The sequence below is a fragment of the Myotis myotis genome, unplaced genomic scaffold (assembly GCF_014108235.1).
Source record: "Myotis myotis isolate mMyoMyo1 unplaced genomic scaffold, mMyoMyo1.p scaffold_m19_p_1, whole genome shotgun sequence".
Taxonomy (NCBI): Eukaryota; Metazoa; Chordata; class Mammalia; order Chiroptera; family Vespertilionidae; genus Myotis; species Myotis myotis.
This window is the reverse complement of record NW_023416313.1, coordinates 61,203,101-61,227,054: the sequence shown is the minus strand read 5'-3', so window position 1 is coordinate 61,227,054 and position 23,954 is coordinate 61,203,101. Positions and strand designations below refer to the sequence as shown.

Below are 23,954 nucleotides of genomic sequence, written 5' to 3'. Positions count from 1 at the left end.
GTGCACCAGGCCTCTATCCTATATAGTAAAAGAGTAATATGCCTCCCAGCACTGGAATCAGCAGAGCAGTGAGGCCTCCCGGCACCATGATCAGCGTGACAGGGGGCAGCGACCAAACCCCCTGATCACCCTGTAGCTCAGTGTGTGAAAGAGGGCGGGGCCACAACCTCCCTATCTGCCCTGCTCTGTTCGTGACAGGGGAAGGCACCCCAACCCCCTGATTAGCCCTGCTCTGTGCCTGATAGGGGGGAGTTCCCCAACCCCCTGATCGCCCTGTGGCTCTGTGTGTGACAGGGGACAGTGCCCCAACTCCCCTATCAGCCCTACTCTGTGAGTGATGGGGGGGGGTTCCTCAACCCCCTCATCGGCCCTGTTCTGTGAGTGACAGGGGGGAGCTCCCCAACCCCCTGATGGGCCCTGCTCTGTGCAGGACAGGGGGTGGAGCCGCAACCTACCCATCGACCCTGCCTTGAGTGTGACAGGGGGCGGTGCCCCAAGTCCCCAATCGGCCCTACCCTGGCGTGACTAGGGGTGGAATCTCAACCTCCTGATCCGCCCTGCTATGTGCATGACAGGGGGCGGTGCCCCAACTCCCCAATCGGCCCTGTTCTGAGCCCGACCAGGGGCTTCACCTAGGGATTGGGCCTGCCCTCTGCCACCCGGGAGCAGGCCTAAGCCAGCAGGTCATTATCTTCCGAGGGGTCCCAGACTGCACAGGCCTTCTCCCACCTCAAGTGCACAAATTTTTGTGCACCGGTCCTCTAGTGTGTGTGTGTATATATATATATATATATATATATATATATATATATATACACACACTAGAGGACCGGTGCACAAAAATTTTTGCACAGGGGGTGTCCCCTCAGCCTAGCCTGCACCCTATCCAATCTGGGACTCCACGGGGGATGTCCAACTGCCGGTTTAGGGCCAATCAGCCCTAAACCGGCAGTCAGACATCCCTCTCACAATCCTGGACCGCTGACTCGTAATCACTCGCCTGCCTGCCTATCTGGTCACCCTTAACTGCCCTCCTGCCAGCCTGATCGCCCCTCACTGCCTCTGTGTGCCAGCCTGATAGCCCCTAACTATCCCCCCCACCAACCTGATTGCCCCTAAATGCCCCTGCTTCTGGCCAGGTTGCCCCCAACTGCCCCTTACCTGCTGGCCTGGTTGCTCCTAACTGCCTCCCCTGCCAGCCTGGTCGCCCCTCACGGCTCCCCCCGTATCACCAGCTTGGTCACTCCATGCAGCCTGCTTGTTCAGTCGTTTAACCATCCCTCACTAACCCCCCTGCCAGCCTGGTTGATCCACGCAGCCTGCTTGTTCAGTTGTTTGGTCATCCCTCACTAACCCCCCTGCTGGCCTTGTCATAGGCAGCCATCTTGTGAGGGTGTGAGGGTGAATTAGCATATTATCTCTTTATTATATAGGATAGATGATAGTCTGGCAAATGTACTGATTTTCCCAGTTATGTTTCTCATTTCAAACTTAGAAAGATCCTTGGAACTATTTTGCTAGAGCAAGTACAGACAAATATTTTATGAATTTCCCAAGCACAAGATGAAATCATAGTTGTTATCCATTCTGGGAAAACATGCACTATAAGGCCTATATCATTTAAATAATGCTAAACCCATAATGTCTGTAATCTAATATCCTAAATTCTAGAACACAGAAAAAAAAATAATTAAAAGGAGGAAAAAGAAGATGATTGATATAGTCTATATATAACAGCCTAAGCAACTGTTATGACCCAATGACCAGAACAAACTGGAATGACTGGCATGACTAGTTGACCAGTCGCTATGACATACACTGACACCCAGGGGGCAGACACTCAACACAGGAGCTGCTCCCTGGTGGTCAGGGCACTCCAACAGCGGGAGCACAGCTCAGCTGATCAACCCATCCCAGCAGCCCACCAGCTCGGTGACAGCCACTCCCTCCCTCAGTAGTCCTGCAGGTCCAATCTCTGGAGAACAGGCCAGGCACCAATGGACCAGCACTGCCTTCACTATCCCAACAGTGCAACCGGCCTCCTGGAAGTCAGCCTCAGGCACCGAGGCCACTTCCCATCCCTAGATGCTCCGCAAGGAAGAAATGATATAAAAGCGGCCACCGCTAGCCCAGAGGGCTGATCAAATCCCAGCACCCCCCTCCTCCTCGGGACCCCACCTGTGCATGAATTTGTGCACCAGGCCTCTAGTAGAATACAAAGAATTTGCAAAGCACTCTTTATAGGCAATAGATAATGTCCTCAGGGGAAGGGTAGCTTAAACCAAACTACATTTTAGTTTCATTCTTTCAAGATAAGCATGTCGACATTATACACTGTTAAGAAATATATTCTACCTCGATTTGTCAAAGGAGCAAGAATAAAACCACTAATAAATTTACATTATAATGTTATAAAATATCTTTTAAAACTTATGGGGAAAATATTCTAATTATATGTTAATAAAACTATGTTGAATGTAACTTTCCTAGATGTGTTCCCATTTATTAGACAAAAGCATATTGAGTTTACATATGTGTCACCCACATTTCTTCTCTTATCAGCCCGAAGTTTTTTTGCCTTATGTACTTTCTGAGTTAGGTCTTTGTTCGCTTGTTTTTAATGCTGATGATTATTACATATAATGCAATATAAATCAAGGCAATAATGCAAGTTTTAGTTTATAATCTACATGGAAATTATAAACTAACACAAATTGAAATAGTTATTTAGTAGTCACTTTAAATATATAGTATCCCATGTAATTTAATTAAATAAAAAAGATAATTTATTCAAAAAATATTTATTAAATCTATACCATATTCTAGGTTCAGAAGAAGAAATAGTGAACAAAAACAGAAAAATATCCCTGTTACTTTAGGGAATAATTGCTGTTTGATTTCATCAACATTATAAATGTACTGGTTTTGCCCTAGCCTTGCCAATTTGGCTCAATGGACTGAAGGGTCCTGGGTTCCATTCCAGTCAAGGGCAAGTGCCTCAGTTGCAGGCTAGATCCCTGACAGGGTTGTGTGCAGGAGGCAACCAATTGATGTGTCTCTCTCACATTGATATTTCTCTCTCTGTCCCTCCCTTGCCTTTCTATCTCTCTAAGAATCAATGGAAAAATATTCTCTGCTGAGGATTAACAAAACAAACAAACAAACAAATGTGGCAGTTTACTACTCAGGTTCTAGTAAGAGGAAGTATTATAGGCATTTTTGTTTGTGTTTTTTTTTTCTTTTTTCACAAAGATCTCAGTAAATCTTCTCTTACATCTTTTAGTCCCTAAATTTTGTACTAGATTAAATATCATCAACCAATAAGTAGTTACTGAATAGTCAATGTTATCTCTTCTCCTCCCCTCCCTCTCCTTCTTCCTCCTTCCTTTGCCCTCTCCTCCACTTCCCTCTTCTTCCCACTCTCCCCTCCCTCTTCTTTCTCTTCTCCCCTTCCTCCTCCTCCTCTCCCTTACCCGTCTCCTTCTTTCCTTTTCCTCTGTACTCTTTTTTTGCAGTAACTTTTTGGCTGACCAGAAAAAAAGAACAAGTATCAAATGAATTATTATTCATCTTTGTTAAAAAAATTACATCAGCTATATGAAGAATCTCTCACAGGTTATGAGACATAATTGATAAGTATTTAGTTCTATAGTACTGATGGGTTATTTAATGGGCTTCACTTTGCAAAGTATGAGGAGCAATATAAACCACATAATGCCCATCCTCACTTTTAAGAAGCTAAATAAATTGTTCAATTATCTCCTTTAGAAAAACCCACTCTTCAGAATTTTACATATGAGTTACACATCACAAAAATATATCAAATATGTAGTTTCAATAGATGATTCAAATAACAAAAATAACTCAAATCTGTTGCAGCTAATGGTTTTAGGCTGCTCACCCCTTGCTATCATTAGAAAAGATTCTGAATTAAAAAAAAAAAAAAAGTCATCTTCCCTTTGCCTTCTTTATTCTGTTTCATATGAAGTAATCACCTTTATTTTGGAATCTGTTCAGTCTATAGTAAAATTTCCACCTAGAATAGAAAGTAGCATTATCAACTAATTTGAGTATGATTTGGTTTGATAATAAAGAAGTAGATAATTCAACTGTCCAACTTAAGTGAAAATATAGAAGCCAGAAAAAGGGCGGCCTTTGAGGAATTTCACATAACTACAATCTCTGGTTGAGCTGGTGAAAGTCAGGAAGTATAATTGCATAGATAAAAATCACACAGGGACCAAGGTATACTGAACCATAAATGTCAAGCCAAGTTGTTGTATTTTATCCTGTAGCACCCAAGTTCTCAATTCATAAGCAAGTGCTAATTTCACAGGAGCTAACCATGAATAATATATACTGTTGGTCCTGGCTCTAGAGGCACTGAATCAAATAAATCAATACATATAGCATCATTCTTCACATTCAACCAAATATAAAAAGTCACTGTAACAGCCCAATATTTCCATAGGAGCACCACGCTGATTAGGAAGGAGGAGAAAGGGAACAGCAGCAGCAATATCACACTTCCCAATGTCCTCTAGGTCTCTCCCTAAGGGATGAGTTATCTGAAAAAATCTAACCTTTCATAGTTTACTAACAAATCTCATAATTCTGAAGAAATATTTTCTTTGTTACAACACTCCCTTTTTTAAGCCCCGTTAATCTTTCTGGATGATGGAATTCATGGCTACATTTTATGTCACTAACGTGTCCAGAAATTATGTACATCTAAAAAAGGCATAAGCATACTTTAGTTCACATTCCAAAGTAAATTAAAATTTCTCAGTCCACAAGATCTTGATAGATGCAATCACAAATTTCCCTTTAGACATTCATTGAACACCTTTTCTGAACGGCTACTGCTGTCTGCCCAGAGAAAATATCACACTTTGAAAATTTCTTTAATGTGAATGCTTAATAGTCAAATCTTTTGACATGAGAAATAATTTGTACAGGTCCATGAATGATTTTCAACCCTTTTGATAAGGGTATTTTTCAAATATATGTATATAAAATAGAAAATTATAATATTAAAAAATTCTGAGATAGATATATCAGAATCCTATCTAATAAAGAGGTGATATGCAAATTGACCATCACTCCAACACACAAGATTGCTGCCCCCATGTGGACACAAGATGGCCGGCAGGGGAGGGCAGTTGTGGGCGATCAGGCCAGCCGGGAAGGGCAGTTGTGGGGGACCCAGGCCTTCAGGGGAGGGCAGTTGGGGGGACCCAGGCCTGCAGGGGACGGCAGCTGGGGGTGACTGGGCCAGCAGGGGAGGACAGTTGGGGGTGACCAGGCCAGCAGGGGAACAGTTAGGTGTCGATTAGGCTGGCAGGGGAGTAGTTAGGTGTCAATCAGGCTGGCAGGGGAGTGGTTAGGGGGTGATCAGGCTGGCAGGCAGAAGCAGTTAGGGGCAATCAGGCAGGCAGGCAGGCGAATGGTTGGGAGCCAGCAGTCCTAGATTGTGAGAAGGAAGTCCGACTGCCCATTTAGGCCTGATCTCACCAAATTGGAGAGGGTGCAGGTTGGGCTGAGGGACACACACACCCCTGTGCATGAATTTCATGCACTGGGCCTCTAGTTTTAATATATTTCTTGGATTATCAATATTTTATTTGTGACCAAATTACATAGAACATGGATGCATTAGTATCAGAACATGTCATTAATACTGTTCCAATCTTCCATCATAGAATATGACATCACAGTAATGAAAGCTTTGTCGTTTACTATAGGAAGTACAAATATTAGCAAACAGCACCCAAGATTAGTGTCCACATTAAAAATGGATGCTAAACTTGTTAAAAAATTTAAAAGATGTGATTTTTTGATAAGTTGGCCAAACATAAAAGAGCTATGAGTAAAATGCCAGCTTTGTAAAATTCCTATAGGGGTAGCCCAGGGTCAGTTTCAAATGGTTATGCTTTAGCTTCACCCTCACTTATCTTCTCCTTTGTCATCTTGAAAAAGAGCAAATGGCAGCTAAACATTATTAACGTGTAAATAATGTCCTCTAGCCACATACTAACCATGTCAGAGATTGATTCTGGCTTTTAGCACCTGTCAGAAACTCATGAGAACTTTTCTAGGCTTGTCCTGTTCTGTCTCATCTCCCAACACTCACCCACCAGAGATTTTTATAATCTGCTATTAGATACAGCCAACTGTCCAAAGTATAGATACAAGGTACAAAAGCACCTGAACCAAACATTGCTGACTCTCACAGGTGTCTCATAATTGCATTTTCATAATAAGTCTAATTTGGACACTGGTGTTCTAAATTGAATCATTTCAACATAGATAATTGCTATGGACTGAATTATGTCTCCCCAAAATCCATATTTTGAAAACCTAACCTCTAATGTGATGTTATTTGGAGATGGAGCCTTGGGGAGATAATTAAGTTTATATGAGGTCATGAGGATGGGGCCCTCATGATGGGACTAGAGCCCTTATAAGAAGAAACATCAGAGAGCTTGTTCTCTCTCTTTCTCTCTACTGTGAGAGGGTCGCTGTGAGAAGGGAGCTGTTTACAAGTCAGGAAGAGAGCTCTCACCAGAAAATGACAATGTTTAACCCTTGATCTTAGAATTCTAGTCTCGAGAACTGGGAGAAAATAAACTTCTTAAACCACTCAGTCTGTGGTAGTTTGTTGTAGCAGCCCGGAACTAAATGAGATAATAACATAGACACATTTTGATAATTTTGAATATGAATAAAATTGTTTATATGAAAACAGCCTTAAAACAAAAAGAAAGCAAAATCCCAAATATTCAATTGTCTAGATTTTTCTTGGTTTGAGGAAGTCTCCAAAAGAAAGTCAGATGCCAAAATGAACTTCATAAAGGATTCCTTGACTAAGGTAAATTTTTTTAAACTATTTCTTTAAAGACACTTCAAACCCTAACAACTTGAATCTAACTGCTGTTATCTTCTCTCACCTACTACCACTGCCCTCTAGTCACAAAAAAACCCTTGAAGCTAAATCGCCTCTTAAAGCTAAAGCTCCCTGAAAATAGGGAAAATCCCTTGTCTTAAGAGATTTAAATGTTAATTCCAGGTCTCTGGATGACCTTGGAGTAAATAAGAATTTGCAAAGCCTACACAGAAGATAAAGATATTCTGAGAAATTTTTAAAATAGTCCTATAAACAGGACTTCTGTAAGGACATGTATGCCTGGAAGGCTGTGGTCCAACGCCATTTTTGCAGGCTATAAGCTGGGCTCCAGAACCAGAGGGAGCACACAGCTCTCCTTAAAATTGAAGGTGTTTATGTGGAGATGAAACTGAATTCTATCTAGGCAAGAGATGTGCTTATGTGTACAAAGCAAAGAACAACACAGTGACTCCTGGTGGCAAACCGAACAAAACCAGAGTAATCTGGGGAAAGATAACTCGTGAAAACAGCAGCATGGTTTGTGCTAAATTCCAAAGCAACCTTCCTTCTAAGGCCATTGGTCACAGCATCTGTGTAATGCTGTACCCCTCAAGGATATAAACTTATTGAAAATAAATAAAAGAGTCCTGTGACCATATAATCAAGTACCCCTAGGTCCATATCAATTGGCACATAGGTTAGTATCTTAAGGAAAAAAAGAAGGAGACATATGTAATACTCTTTGTAATACTTTAAACAATAAAACAAAATTTAAAAAAAGTAGAAAAGATTGTGAGACTCACATAAAACAACCCAAACTGTATAGAGAAGAAAAGGTATTTAGAAAAATCTGTACTGTGGAACAACATCTTTTGGAGACTCAAATCATTCCTCTGCACAGAGTACACTCAAATCCAGTCCAGCAAGCTGGAAAGGATGTGTCCATTGAAGACTTCAGGATAGACTCTGTCTTTGGACAGTACTCAGAAGTAAATTCTCAAGCCCAAGTTACCCAGTTCTTGCCGTGTGTGTGTGTGTGTGTGTGTGTGTGTGTGTGTGTGTGTGTGGCCTTCAGCCAGAATTAGGAGATATAGAAGACAAGATTCCAAGGCAGCGGTTCTCAACCTGTGGGTCGTGACCATCGGAAAACACATATAGCATATCAGATATTTACATTACGATTTATGACAGTAGCAAAATTACAGTTATGAAGTAGCAACGAAAATAATTTTATGGTTGGGGATCACCACAACATGAGGAACTGTATTAAAGGGCCGCGGCATTAGGAAGGTTTTGGAAGAGTCTTGGAACAGAGCAGAATAAGACTCAAAATACACTGCTGCCTCACTCAACTCCAATCAATAAGTATTGGGGTAGAGATGTGTGAGCAGTATAGCCTTTTGCAAATAAGTTAAAAGAATGTGACAATATTTATCAATTATTAAAAATCAGTATTTTAAAGTATATTCTCTTATAAATTCTGTGACAATGACAGTAACCAAAACTATATAGGAATGAAATAACTGCATAATGTTTTACCACTCAGGTATTTTTATTATTTTTACTGGACAATAACATGACAGTTTAAAAAATCACACATAATATAATTTTTTTTATATTTCAAATATGCTCATATTGATAAATCCATTATTTCGTTATTTGTATTGCCCCAAATAAAAATTCCTTTTTAATAATTTATGTCCAGAGTGTAATCAACTTGGTCTTTGATAGCAGACAGATAAATGACAGATAAATGGACAGATTGATGACAGAGAGATAGATAGATACATATAGTAGGACTCTGTAGCTGTCTTTTTAAAAGACAATATCAATTTTGATTAAGGTCAGGGATATTGATCTACCATGAAATACCTTGCTTTCCTTCAATAAATCCAGTGCATTTATTATTGGGTTTATTTGAATTTTTAAATTAGAAATTTAAATTAGTTTCACAAGTTTATGTTATGTGAATTAGCCCTTCCTTTTCTTTTCCTACCACCATCATCTTTCATTATTGCTCTATTATAGTGCTAACCAGTTTTTTGTTTTGTTGTTTGTTTACATTAACAATGTCATTTATAAGTACTTAGTTTTTATAGAATTATATAAACATTATAGAAATATATCAACATTTGCCTGTATAAGAAAAAAAAGCTATATAATAATGGGTGAATCAGATTTTGAAAGTATCATAACTAAATGAAACATGATACCCATTTAAATTAAATGATCAATTTATTGTCTCCCCATGTTAATACCAAGGGATCACTGGTAATATATATTTATCCAAAAGCACTGCAATCTACTCAGTTTCCCATAGCTTTCACATTTCTGCAATTGTGCAAAGATTTTTTTAGTTTATTTTCCTTTTTTTTCTTTTTTATTGTTTAAAGTATTACACATGTCTCCCCTTTCCCCCATCAACCCCTCCCTGGCTACTCCCAATTTAGTTTCTTAAGAGAAATTAAAAGGGCCATTGAATTAGTAATGACAATGATAATGACATATAGTAGTTAACTTTATAGAGTTTTCTGTATCAAGCACTGAGGAAGCCTTTTTACATGTACTATTTCATTTAACCATCACAACGACCTCTTCAAGAAAGTTGTATTACTTATTTATTTAATTTGCTTATTTATTTATTTACTAGAGTCCCAGTGCACTGGTAGAGTCCCTAGTGGCTGCTGGCTGCCAACTGAAGCCTCCCTCCCTTCCCCAGCCAGCCACGTCCCTTGGTTGACTCCAGGACAAACTCCCGTAGAAACTTCCAGTGGAGGGGACAATTTGTATACTATGTTTGATTATATAGGATTTATTTATTTACACAGAAATGTGGAGATGTGAATAAAATGCTCAGACAGTTAATTCTGAGGCTAATCCAGGACTTTAAACCAAGTCTCTTTGATTGCAAAGTCCATGTTTTTACCTACTGTTGACAAAAAATTCCTATCACAATTAGCCAAGAGTAGTAAAGCCTTTTGGACATTAAATCACAACTAGCTATTCAATGACCAAAGATCATTTTCATACATTCAAACATAATATTTCCAGTTCTAGTACTTAGGTACCCAAGTAATCAGTAGTATATTTTTTTAGATTTAAATCACGTTAGTACATTAGATATATTATATTGAGGCATAAACAGTCTGCTGGCCTCAATGTGCTGATGTGTCATACAAACAGAATAATATAAAATGACCGCTGACTACATTATCTGCATTATCTCTAACCTTTCCTACAACCAGCAAATGTGGTTTCATTATCCCCATTTTACAGGAGAGAAAGCAAATGGATTCAGGGATATTAACCAATTTTCCAAAGACAGCCACCTAGAAAGTAAAAGGGGAAATTTAAAGATTTTTGTTCCCACCTCTGTATGCCTATCTCATCATGCTATCTCTGTCCAATATGATGAATGTCAATTAGCACTCAAGTTTCAAAAAATATGTAGATAGAAGTATATTTATATTATTCATTTATATAGAGAGACATATACAAATATAAACATGTTCACCTATATTCAATAAGTATCTCCATTACATAATTTTCTAAGTATATATAGCATTATAAGTGACAGATGTATCCGTTTTCTATGGTATAAACATACTAGATTTAGAGTCAGAAAATTTGATTCTTTTAAATAGATTTGATTTTAACCATTTACAGGTCTCAATATTTTTGGTCTCATAAACTAAAGACTAAAGATTAGATGATTTCTAACTCTCTTCTAGCTATAAGCTCTTATTCTCAGCTCAGTTTTTGCTTTTCATTTTGAAATATAAGTGGTATTCAAAAATGTCCCTGATTCACAATATTCATATCATTGCTAGGCCAAGCATAATTGTATCTTCTAGCTTGAGACATACTTTTGAGACATAGTTTTCTGCTGAAGATTCATAACAGCAAATTTATAATTATCTGATTTTTATTTGGAATGTTGTTTGTTAATTTTTTTTTTAAAGGTAAGGCAAATTAGCTTCTAGAAAAGGACATTTTCATTTACTCTTGATGAATAATCCCATTAATCAAGGCAGGGCATCTCCCTCAGTATAACTGATTGTGCAGGTATACAAAAGTAAAAACACAATCCTGTTGGTAAGAACTGCTATAGATTTTTTATTATGAACCTTATCTGAATTTAGTCTTGATCTCTGTCAAGTATATCTTATATGTAAATGAAAATGTAATTTTCTACTACTCTATGAGATCCTGGATACTGAAATTTTTGTACTTAGACTTAAATTAGGAACATTGTAATCTATTTAAGTTTTAAAAAGTATTTGAAATTAAACCAATTTACAAAATTAAAATAGTCCTTGTGTTTAGCTTTATAGTTTCTAAAAAATTTATCTTAAACTATTTTAAAGCAGTCATTAACAAGGAATATTTTAACTATATAATGAGTCTCTATCATTTACTGCCTAGCAGAAAATATTAATGTTGATTGAAATTTTAAGTATCATTATCTGTGGCAGCCATAAATTACACAGCTTAAGTGAAAAACAATTAACATGTTGTCATATTTATGATATGCACAAATAAAACACTGCTAATCTGCGATCACTTAATGTTCCCCACCCTCTTGCAAAGACTCAAACATAATTACAAGCCAAAGGAATAATTTTTAGTGGCCTAGTAGTAACTTAGAAGAATAATACAATCCTATTATTCCATTAAGCTTATATTCAAGAGATACATTCCACACAATCCATCAACAGAACAAGCACTATACTGGTGTTAATTTTATTAGTTTCTTCCTCAATAAATAATAATTACAGGTTATAAATTTTAAGAGAACAGAATCCTTCAGAAATAAAGCTTCTTTTGGAGAAACATGGCTTCCATTTCCTATATTAAATATTTTCATGTTTCTAAGAAGTTAACTAATTTTAAATTGAATGGATCAATATTAAACACTAGGATGTTTCTTTAAAAATCTCCATTATGTTGTTATTATTGACTAAACAAAAGCTTACAAAAGTTGGCAGAAAACGTTGACAAAAACATTAATAAATTTGAATTTCTTCCTATTCTTCACAAGTATAAATTTGCTATCTTCTTGCTTCTTTACAATGATTACCTACTAGTAAAGCTGAGTAAGCTATAGTACTATGAGCTTATTGAGACTTTTTTAAATATGTATTTTTATTGATTTCAGAGAGAAAGCAAGTGGGGGGGGAGGAGAGAGAGAGAGAGAGAGAGAGAGAGAGAGAGAGAGAGAGAGATTGATTAATGATGTGAGAGAAGCACTGATTGGCTGCCTCCTGCATGTCCCACACTGGAGATGGAGCCTGCAACCCAGGCATGTACCCTGACTGAGAATTGAACCTTGACCTCCTGTTTCATAGGTTGATGCTCACCTCCCCTGCTTTCCCTCTGAGTTTGGACAGTCTGTTCCATGCTTCTATGTCTGTGGATCTATTTTTGTTTATAATTTATGCTGTTCATTATATTCCACAAATGCGTAAGATCATGTGATATTTATCTTTCTCTGCAAAATAAGCCAGTCAGAGAAAAATAAATATTCACTCTTTTAATACACCATTTTCATGACTTATTATGTGCCACAATGTGTTTATTCTCCAGTAATATCCATTACTGTCAGACCCATGGGAAGATCTGGGGGCTCTAGAATGAGAAAGTTGGGCTGGCCCTCAGCAGAGCCATCACAGATGCCAGGGGGACCTCAGTAGTGTCTATGGCAGCCGTGGGCAAACTATGGCCCGCGGGCCGGATCCGGCCCGTTTGAAATGAATAAAACTATTGAAAAAAAAGACCGTACCCTTTTATGTAATGATGTTTACTTTGAATTTATGTTAGTTCACACAAACACTCCATCCATGCTTTTGTTCCGGCCCTCCGGTCCAGTTTAAGAACCCATTGTGGCCCTTGAGTCAAAAAGTTTGCCCACCCCTGGTATGGACATGTCCAGAGGATTGCTAAATTCCCCTCTCTACCTAAGTATCACAAAGTCAATGGGATTCAAAGACCTTAAACATTGTAACAGGGGGTAGTAAACTGACATGGATTTCATTACTTTATTATGTTTGGAGCTATCAGGAGCAGGAGACTCGCCCAATACTTGGACTCTCCAGTGTTCTATTCCTATCAAAGGCAAGCTCTTGGGGCAGTTTTTCTGAAGATTTACAGAATGCATCTAAAGATGAATCATGTATGTTCCTTTATTTTATTCATTCTTTCTAACCATACTAATTCCTTAGCAGAGTTAGAACCATATAACTTTAACTTCACTCACAGCTGAAATGTCAAGTAAAGGCCTACTTTTCTTCCCTAACTAAGCTGTTAGCAGTAGACATTTGTTTCTATGTTGTCATGACAGTGTTTTTTGTCACTACCCTTACTTTCAGGTCCAGTCATCAGATTTGTCGATGTGAATGTACAACGAGGTTAACTTAAATGATTCCTAAAATGAAGGGTTTTATTGTTATAAACTACATCAAATGACTCGCTACCATCAATTTATATAACACTTGCTTGATAGTTGCAGTTTGAAGAATTGTTTTCTGTTACTTTTTTTCAGGCACAGAATGCTCTGCTCGTGACTCACTAATGTTACCCATCTAATCATTTAAACATTTCTCAGATTCTTATGATTATACTCCACTTCTTCCTCTATTTTTACATTAATTTCACTGGAGAGTAGAGTTAAATATTTGAGTGGGTTGAGATAATAAAATGTGTGCATTGTAGGAAATCATTACTTCCTTTGGGCTAAAGATGTAAAAAGAACATAAATTATTCATCTCTGTAAACTGAGCCTCTTGTGAAATTAAAAACAGACATCAGTTTTACCTTTGAAGAACTTTGGTTGTTTGACCTGAGAAAAATCAGCTGCCAGAGTGCTTTCCCTCAATATCACTATTTTTATCCCAGTCTTCCACCCATCACTCCCTCCAAGGAAATGTAAACTATTAAAATGTGAGCTTTTAGTAAATCCTTCTTCCTTTAAGCCAGCATTACAGAGATAAAGTTAAAAGTCCATAAACATAATTCCTTAAAATGAAAACAAATTTTGTGAGTTCTATTTTTCTATTCATAATCTCCTCTACAAAAGAGATCTTCTCCTCCTTAAACAATTTTACTTAGCTTAAATTTAGATTTATGAATGTAATAAAACATGAAAAATATTATTTCCATTTCTAATGTTTTATAATGCTCACTTGGATTTCTGCTATTGGTTAAAATTGTTATCACAGAAGTATTGAAATGCCTTCAAATTCTTTGCTAGCTCAGGCAATTCTGCAAATGCTTTCCTATTGAAGTTCTCTGAAATGAGTGTGTCAGGTACCTTGTTATGCATTAGTCAGTTACATGCACACATCACATTTATTATTTATTATAGGCTTTCACATATTATCTTCTGGAGAAAAGATAGTGTTTGACACATAAACATAGGAATCACACACTTTATTGTAAGAAAAAGATCTTAAAAGAAAACTTGCTGTATGGCTTTCATAGGTGGTGAGTGTGCTGTACTTCTAAAGCAGTACTATTCCTGAAACACCAACCAGTGTGGCTGCTAAAATATTTAAATATTCAAATCCCTGAGAAGCAGTGAGAACTGTCAATTAAATTGGACTTAGCTATGTGATATATTTTAATTTACATATGCTTTTAAAGATTACTAAGATAATGTGAATTGATTTCCTTTTTGATGAATTTCAGAGTTCTACTAGAGATTTAAATGAATATAAACTCTGCACACACAAAGGCAAAAATATCCTTGAAAATGGACTTTGACATTGTCACAAATGATTTTTACCTGCTTTTTACATTTTTAAAATATTTTTTGCATAGTTGGGATCACTTTCTTCCTTAAAGAGAATACATCTGAAATAGAAGTTCAAATGTTAGATATAACTGAATATGTAAATATTCATTTTTACAATTTATCAGAAATTTATTTAATGTACAAATAAGTCGAAATTTTAACTGTAATCTTATTAATTTACACATAGAAAAATGCCAATTGCAACCCTCTTTGGAAGTGTACCTGGTGGAAAATATAATTAATAATTACTACTATATTTTCTACATGACTTTTATTTCTCTAAAGCAATTGAGTAAATGAAAATGAGTGCATTACTTTTCTTCATCCAAAAGCACTTTGACTAAATAAATAATAATCTAGCAAATTTCTGATAAATAGAATTTGCTTTGTAACAAACATGATATGGTTAGAGAAGCATATGTAGTTACAGATAATTTTTCTTTATAAAACATATTTGAAATGCCTCATGATCTATAACTATTCTTAGAGATTTCCTATCAAATATCATTATGGGTAATTGAAATATATCTTAATCTTTTTATAAGTATAATATTTTTATAACATATTTTTATTATTATATTTTACTAGAGGCCCAGTGCACGAAATTTGTACACTCGGGGCGGGGGGGTCCCTCAGCTCGACCTGCGCCCTCTAGCAGTCTGGGGGCCCTCAGGGAATGTCCCACTGACTGTCAGCCCCCTGGTGGTCAGTGCACATCATAGCGACTGGTTGACCAGTCGACTGTCTGCCCTCTGTGGTCAGTGCATATCATAGTGAGTGGTTGAGCGGCCTTAGTATATCATTAGCATATTACACTTTGATTGGTTGAACGGCCGACCAGATGACCAGACACTTAGCATATTAGGCTTTTATTATATAGGATAATGAATTTATGTATTCAGTTATTCATTGCTTAATTCTCTCTAATAGTTCTTCTTTCCCCTCCCCTTATATTTCTCTTTCACCTACCCCTAACACACACACACACACACACACACACACACACACACAACTATTTCTGTTCAAAACTAAGAGAGCACAGAGCATGTCTATGAAAACAGGATATATACTCAGTTTTACTACACTCTGTGAGCATGTTTTAAAATAACTATTTATTTAACTCTATTTCAATGCACAAAATAAAATTCTGATTTATAATGGAAGCAAAATAGAGTTCATTTTGATTTGTTTTAGCTACACACAAATTCGCTTCTATATAAATATTCCTAAAAGATATTTACACTCAGAGGTTTTCATTTTTCTAATCTTTCATAATCACAAAATCTAAAATGTTTATTTTCTGTTATTAATTTTCAAATTCTCATGAGATAGTTTCCTGATAACTTTGATATTAGGAGAGAGATTTAAGTTATATTTAGTATCTGTCCAATTTTGCAAATAATAAGCTAAATAATATCTACCAGAGGATATTCTTATGCAGGTATCAGAGGCTACACTTCTTTATAATAAAAGACCAAATGTGTGAGAATAAGTTCAAAGGCCTAAAGTAAGACCATTGAGATATTTATAGATAAACCACATAAACACTAAGCATCTCCTAAAGTAAGTACATATAAGATGTGTCATAAAGTATGTCTCCTAGGACACAACATTCTTTGGCTGCAACCTTGATGCACTATTCTCAATTACTTTCATTTAAGACATCAGGTTGACATTCCAGATTGTCATATTGTTTAATTAATGTTTAGTATAATGAAAATAAATATTTGTATTTTATATATGATGTTACTCACTAAGCATATCAGAGCATTTCCTTTTTTGTTGTTGGAGAGAAAGATAAGGGTAAGATGGTAATGTAGAAGGTAAAAAATAAAAAGGACAGATTCTGCTGTGAAATTCTGCCTAATAAAGCAACTTTGCATTTTGCATAATAGGCTAAAGCTTTTATGTTTTTAGTAAATTTATTCATCTCTGTAGGAGTATTGAAAATATAAAATAGAAAACAAAAAATAAAGTAGCAAATCCATCTGTAACACTTGCTCGATTTAGGACCTATGAGCATCCTCTCTGCACTGTGTCAGGCAGGACCAGTCAGTACAAAAAGATCTGGTTAATACAACCAAACCACAGGTATGCCTCTTACAGAAATGAGTTTCTGTTCCTCGTGGCTATAATAAAAGCTAGATTGAAAATGGGGCTGATTAACATTATATTCTAATCATTAAGAGTATAGTTTGCTTTATACTAGAATAACAAAAACCTCATCATGCCTCTAAGCTCAAAATTAGCACATATAAATATATATCACTGAATATAATTAAAATCAAATTAAAAATACACTTGGAAGCTCAGATCTACCTATACACTTAGGACCATAGAGTTGTTAAAGAAATACAAGAAATACCCTAGCTTATAATTTTGTTTGAAATTCTTTCCACTGGGTGTTGAATAATGTTCATAAAAATCATCAGTATAGCTTGAATTATATTTGTTACATAAAGTCAACCACAAATTTTTAAAAAGTGCCATAGAAAAACCTCATAGTATATTATTGAGACTCACAGTCACTTAAAGCTTCAACTTAAATTTTAATTTATAATATGCATTAATTTTATTAAGCCATATATAACTAAAATTAATTCAAAGTGTTCCATTCCATATTCTATTTCTTGCAAGTTAGATGAGAGTACGTTATTTTACTCATCGATTTGAATGTCCTCATATATAAATATTGTTAGTTAGAATATATCTAAGGTATCTCCCTTTTCTAAAATAATATGTTCTTTTTAGTGAGGTTAATACTTTTTGTCCTAATTCTCCATGGTTAGAAAAAGAATCTTCAAAGAACCTAGCAGCTCAACTAAGAAAAATATCTATATTAGAATTCACTAGGATAAAAAATATGAACACATATTTGTCTACCGGACACACAAAATGGCTCTTAATATTCACAAGCTGGATAGAAAAAAAATTGACTTTAATTACTTTTAAAGGTTGCACGTAAAGTTTACCTTTTTTTCTGAAAATATATAACTTTCTTATCTCATAAAAATGCTTTCTAAATATTTTAAAAGAATTATCTAGATTTTTTTCAGATTATTTCATTTTTCAGAACAACCTGAAAAGAATTCTGCTAGTAACAGAAGTACAGAGTTATTTAGAAAAGTATATTGCCAAGATCCTTTACATAAAACTCATTCCCCTGGTTAATACTTTATGACAATTTTTATTCACATATATCAGCAGAGTCATATATTGAAAAAGAACAACTATTCCTTTATTCAAATATTTATACATTTAATATTTTATTTTGTAGGAAAGTAAGAACCAAAGTTTTACTTTGTTTTTGACTATTTAAAAACACTTGACAAAAAATAATAGGATTAAAATTTTTATGTATTATTCCCAAGTAATCTTTGCTTTCACAAAGTTGGTGTAACCCTCTATTAATTTTCAGATGTACTTAAATATTTATGTCTTTAAACTTTTCTTTATATTGATTCTTGCCCATAGAATGCCTTCCCACCCCAGACTTTATTGTAATTTATTTAAATACAAGTACAACCTCTCCTCAAGCCTATCCCACCTGCTGCAGCCCATAGAAGTATCTCTTTCCCCTGAACATATCTTATGTTTACTTAGTCCTTATCATCATTGCCTTAGTAGTACACTTATTTTTTTCAAGGGCACCCCACTGACGTCAAATAGATCAATGGTTTTGAGACTTTGTTTTAGCAGTTGAACACTGATAGTTAATAAGAAAAGAAAGAACATTTCAGGATGAGAAAGCAGCACTTCCATCATCAAATTTATTCTCCGCTTATCCTTTATATAAAAGCTTAAATGTCACTTTCTCAGGAGGCCTTTCTTCACCACCAAAATTTCCACCTCTTTTCACTCAGTGTACACTGCTATTTTCCTCCTTAATAATTGCTTCAAAATATAGTTTTCCATTAGACCATATGCTACAACCTGTCTCATATTTGATACCATAATTTTAGGACCAACAGTACATACACCTTCAATAAATATTTGCTGGAAGTCAATCTTATCATGTAGAAAAAGTGTTAAGAATCTTGAGAACTTTGTAAACAAAGCTAAGGAACTTGTAATGTACAATAAAGGTGATGTAGAATAATGAAAACAATTGTAAATCTATTAGTGACCAAGATCAGATTGGTGTGTTAGCATATTTTGAGGGTAATATGCAGAATTGACTAGAGGAGGTCAAACTTAGAAATAAAGCAGGAGACAAGCAAATGTAGCAAGGCAGAGAGTAGGTCAACCCTCCAGCGGCAGTTATGAGGATCCAGTTGGAAGAGCCCTGCTTTTGTTGGGAAGATGCTCTGTTAAACCAGTTTTGAGGGTGGAATCTGTGCCTTTGGGCCTGTGAGCCAACTGACACCTGAGAGCAGCAGCCTATAGATTTTCTTTCTGTGAATTAAGAAAGGAAGAAGACAAATGGGCCGGAACTTGGATAACAATGTGGCTGCAGGAGAGAAAGTAAGTCCAGAAGACAGAGTAAAATGAAACTCCTGAATATTCTACATTCTCTCTCACCTCCTGCATTTTCAACTGCCATGCTCTTACCTGCACTGATTACTGTCCATGTCTCTAAAAGCTGATATTAAGTCAACATTAATCATGAAAGTTTTTATGTGATAGAAAAACCTTGCGGAGTGGGGTAATGGAAGGAAAACTGAAACAGATCCTAAGCCTGCATCAACTCTGAAACTAAGTGAAAAAGAAAGAAAGAAGGAAAGAAAGAGAGGAGAGAAAGGGAGAGGGAGAGGGAGAGGGAGAGGGAGAGGGAGAGGGAGAGGGAGAGGGAGAGGGAGAGGGAGAGGGAGAGGGAGAGGGAGAGGGAGAGGGAGAGGGAGAGGGAGAGGGAGAGGGAGAGGGAGAAAGGAAGGAAGGGAGAGAGAGAAAGGAAGGAAGGAAGGAAGGAAGGAAGGAAGGAAGGAAGGAAGGAAGGAAGGAAGGAAGGAAGGAAGGAAGGAAGGAAGGAAATAAATAAGTGACACTAATGCCCACTGGAGCCAGGGAAAGGGCCTCAAAATGTCAACTGGGAAGAGAATTAGAGGAAAAATGAAGTTGGCCCAAATAAAGGTGGAAATAAGAATTGTGGAGAGAAGGGGGTAGAATCAAGAATAACTACAAAGTAGAATTAATTAAAGCTAGCTAGATGTGGTTTCAAATTTTGTAGTCTGCATGATGTTGCTGTCAATCACCAAGAGAGAAATAAATAGGGCAAAAACAAATTTTAAGGCAGGAAGAATAAGGTTAATCTCTAATGTATTACATCTAATGTATTACATATAACTAACAATGTTGGATGAAATTCCTAACAGACCGTTAAATACATCTATATGTACATCATGAGAGAGGCTTGAACTGAAGGTAGAGACTTTATGGTCAATATTTCTGAGTCACAATTGAGGTTGACCTCTTATTTTCATGGAGTGATAAAAATGTAGAATATGAGATAAAAATGTAATTTTCATCCTAGCCGGTTTGGCTCAGTGGATAGAGTGTTAGACTGCAGACCTAAAGGTCCTGGGTTTGAGTCCAGTCAAGGGCATGTATCTCTGTTGCAGGCTCCTTCCCAATCTGGGCCCTGGTCAGGGCGTGTGCAGGAGGCAACCCATGGATGGGTTTCTCACACATCGATATTTCTCTTTGTCTTTCCCTCTCTCTTCCACTCTCTCTAAAAATCAATGGAAAAATATCTTCGAGTGAGGATTAAAAAATAATAATTTTTTAAAATGTAATTCTCAGGAACAGAAATCTCTCAAAAAGGTAGTACATATAATATATAAGAATGATGAAGATCATAGTAGGTAGGGGCTAGGAAATATATAAACATACAAATGCATGAATATGCACAAAACAATAAAATATACTGTATAACCCACATGCACAAGTGGAGAAATGACTATTGAAATTATTACTATACTGAAGATAATGAATATTTTACCTTGGAAAATAATGAGGCAATATAAAGGGAAATGAAATTCTGTTAAGTGTATCCAATCAGAATTGGACGCTATTCTGGATCCTTTAAAAGGTGGAGATCTAAAATCACGGGTTAATATTATACCCTATGTGTCTCTGAGGTTCCTATTTTTCTTACATAATATATATTTTTGGATCTAAGACACCATTGATTATAAGACATTAATTTTATGTATCTCTTCAAAAGAAAAACAAAATTGCTGTTATTTGAGGACATAATGCTTTGTGCACTCAGGGGAGGAGGGCGTCCCTCAGCCCTGCCTGCACCCTCTCACAGTCCGGGAGCCCTCAGGGGATGTCCAACTGATGCTGAAGCAGGAGAGGCTCCCACCACCACTACCGTGCTCGCCAGCCATGAGCCTGGCTTCTGGCTGAGCAGTGCTCACCCTGTGGGAGCACACTGACCACCAGGGGGCAGCTCCTGTGTTGAGCATCTGACCTATGGTGGTCAGTGTGCCTCATAGCGACCGGTCATTCCACCATTGGGCTGAAACTTGCTCTCCAATATTCCCCAAGGGGTACTGGATTGCGAGAGGGTGCAAGCCAGGCCGAGGGACTCCAATGGTGCACGATCGGGCAAGGGAAGGACACAGGAGGTTAACCAGCCAGGGAGGGACCGCAGGAGGGGTCCAGGGCATGTTCGGCCCATCTTGCTCAGTCCCGATTGGCCGGACCCCAGCATCAAGCTAACATACAGGTCAGAGCATCTGCCCCCTGATGGTCAGTGCACATCATAGTGACTGATCAACCAGTTGACTATCTGCCCCCTGATGGTCAGTGCACATCATAGCAAGCGGCTGAGTGGTCTGAGTATATCATTAGCATATTACACTTTGATTGCTTGAACAGATGACCGGACACTTAGCATATTAGGCTTTTATTAGATAGGATTATAAACATATCAATATCAGATATTAAAGTGTGAAATAATGTGAGTTGTTAAATCACTGAAATATGTTATTTAAAAGAACCACCTGGCAAAAATGGCAATGACTTTCCTTACGTTTTCCTTAGAATATTTTTACATTATGTTCCCCAAATAATATGCATTTTTTATAATTTTCTAATTATGAATGTTGTAATTGAGGGAGCGGACCCAAGTTATTAAAGGGTCCCAAGATATCCAAAGAAAACCCAGATCTTTCAATGCATATGTGTGATGTTTATTTAGGAGACAGCATCTCACAGCAACAACAAAAGAGACTTTTTAGGTACCTTAATCACCTTGCAATATGGACAAGTTTACAATGATAAGCTGGTTTAACCTATCATTCAACTACTGTTCCTATATATGGTACCACTGTTAAGATGTTGAGAACAGGTTTAGACAAAGTATTAAAATATTTTAGCCCAGGAGAGATTTCCTCTTTCTATAGAAACCTTTTTCAGATATCCATTTGAGGCCTAGGCTGGAGATACTTTTGTCCTCTTTCCCAGACATCTGAAAATTTGGTAGTTTGGTTAACAACTTCAGCATGGGGGGGGGGGGGATTTATCTCTTGTTTAATCTGTGTACTCAACTTCTGGCTGAGAGTGAACAATACACCCTAACCAGAACCCTTCTTTTATTGTTTGTTTTGCAGTTCAGATGTATAATCTCCAGTCTTAAACGATATCATCCAACTGCTCCAACATCAATAATCTGGTTGAGAAAAGCCTATTCCGCAGAAGGAAAAGAAAAATCTGACTGTCATGGTTGATTAGACAACAACTTTGTATGTGATTGTGTTACCTCAAACAGTAGTAAAAATATGGATTGATCATTTCTCCAGTTAAAATTGATCTATTATTCTGTCTCCCTCGATGTGGAGATTCAAACCTAAAACCAATCTCCAAACAGGTAGATGACTGTCTCTATGAACATCAATTTACTCTTTCATTGTCTTTACTGGAATAACTTAACTATTGCAATTAACTTTATTGTTCATTAATAGGACTTCCCCCAAAGACCCACCAATTCTTCAATAGGAAACATCAACAGTTAGCTTAGGGTCTAAAAACCGTAAAATCCTTCACCTTAAAATCCTTATTTTGCTGCTGCCAATCCTACTCTCTCAAACTATAATGCATTGATCTTTACCCAATCTCAATCAGGCTCCCAAAATAAAAGGTCCATCTTAAACCAAATTAAAATTCTTAATAAATCCTATATTGTTCTTCCCTCTCCACAAAATGGCCAGAGCTCAGTGGAGGTAACATTTTCCCCTAACCTCAGTAAAAAATAAACTGAGCTAGGTCTTACCGAAGGTTTGAGGAGCCAGCATTATCGTGGTACCACTCAAATCTACTAATTATTCTGACAAATATGTCTGTATTTAAGTTATCTGAGCATACTAAGGTGTTCTGTTATAGAAAAGGTGGTCCTCACAAGAATAAGGACCCCCCCATTTCACTGCAGGCTCATCAAGATATAGATAAAAGGGGCAAATGCTTTAGCAAAACCTGATAAAATGATGCTATTAAATTTTTATAATCCAAGGAATAGAAATTCTGTAATTGTTTTTAGTGTGTACAATTATAATTTAATTTGTTATAATAGTGTGAAATATTCATTATTACTTCTCTCTTTTCTGCCTAAGGCACTGTAGAAAATTATGTTACACGTCAGTGGTTATTTTTCTTGTTGGTGTATGATTTTAAATACATAAATATTCTACTTCTTCAGAACAAAGACCAGCGTTTGCTTCTTAATTACTTGTTCATTTTGATAGTGACAGCTGATGTTGTTGGCATTACTCAAGCAATTGTCTGGAGATGTCACCACATAATTGTTAGAGGCCATGAAATTTTATATTGAGCCACATATTTTCTTTCGAATGGCTCCAGAAAAACCATGCTGAATGAAGGAAATCTTTTCCATTGACCCTATCCTCTGCACTGGAGCCACTGACTGACCTTTTGCACAGCAGAAGAGAGTTTATAATGGTGGAAAATGCTACAATAGCAGGTTATAAGTCAATTCTGTGACTTCATTAAAATCGCTGTCATTTAATATTAAATTAGGTCAGAATGTGTAAACATTTTTCAACTATAGTTGATTAGGTCTTAAAAACTATTCTACCTAAGAGCCCTCTTTGCAGCTAAGCCATCTTCATGAAATATAGCAAAGTCTGAGGGGCAAAATAGCAGAGGCACTTTTAAATCCACAAATACAAGTGATTTACTCTGTAGATACTTATATGAAAAATAAAATAATTAATTGCAATGTGTACTTGCTAAATGAAACTAGCCAATTTCTTATTAACAGGCCTGTTTGTACTACAAAATAACAGCATGAACTTGAATAAGGCCTTTAAAACT

General features: G+C 36.7%; 1 protein-coding gene and 1 pseudogene across 3 annotated transcripts in view; one reads left to right on the top strand and one right to left on the bottom strand.

Moving 5' to 3' along the window:
* The window catches only part of CCSER1 (coiled-coil serine rich protein 1), an 801,991-nt gene that overhangs the window by 535,888 nt on the left and 242,149 nt on the right, over positions 1–23,954 (bottom strand). The gene's annotated exons all lie outside the window — the stretch shown is intronic.
* LOC118671502 lies at positions 7,183–7,507 on the top strand (annotated as a pseudogene).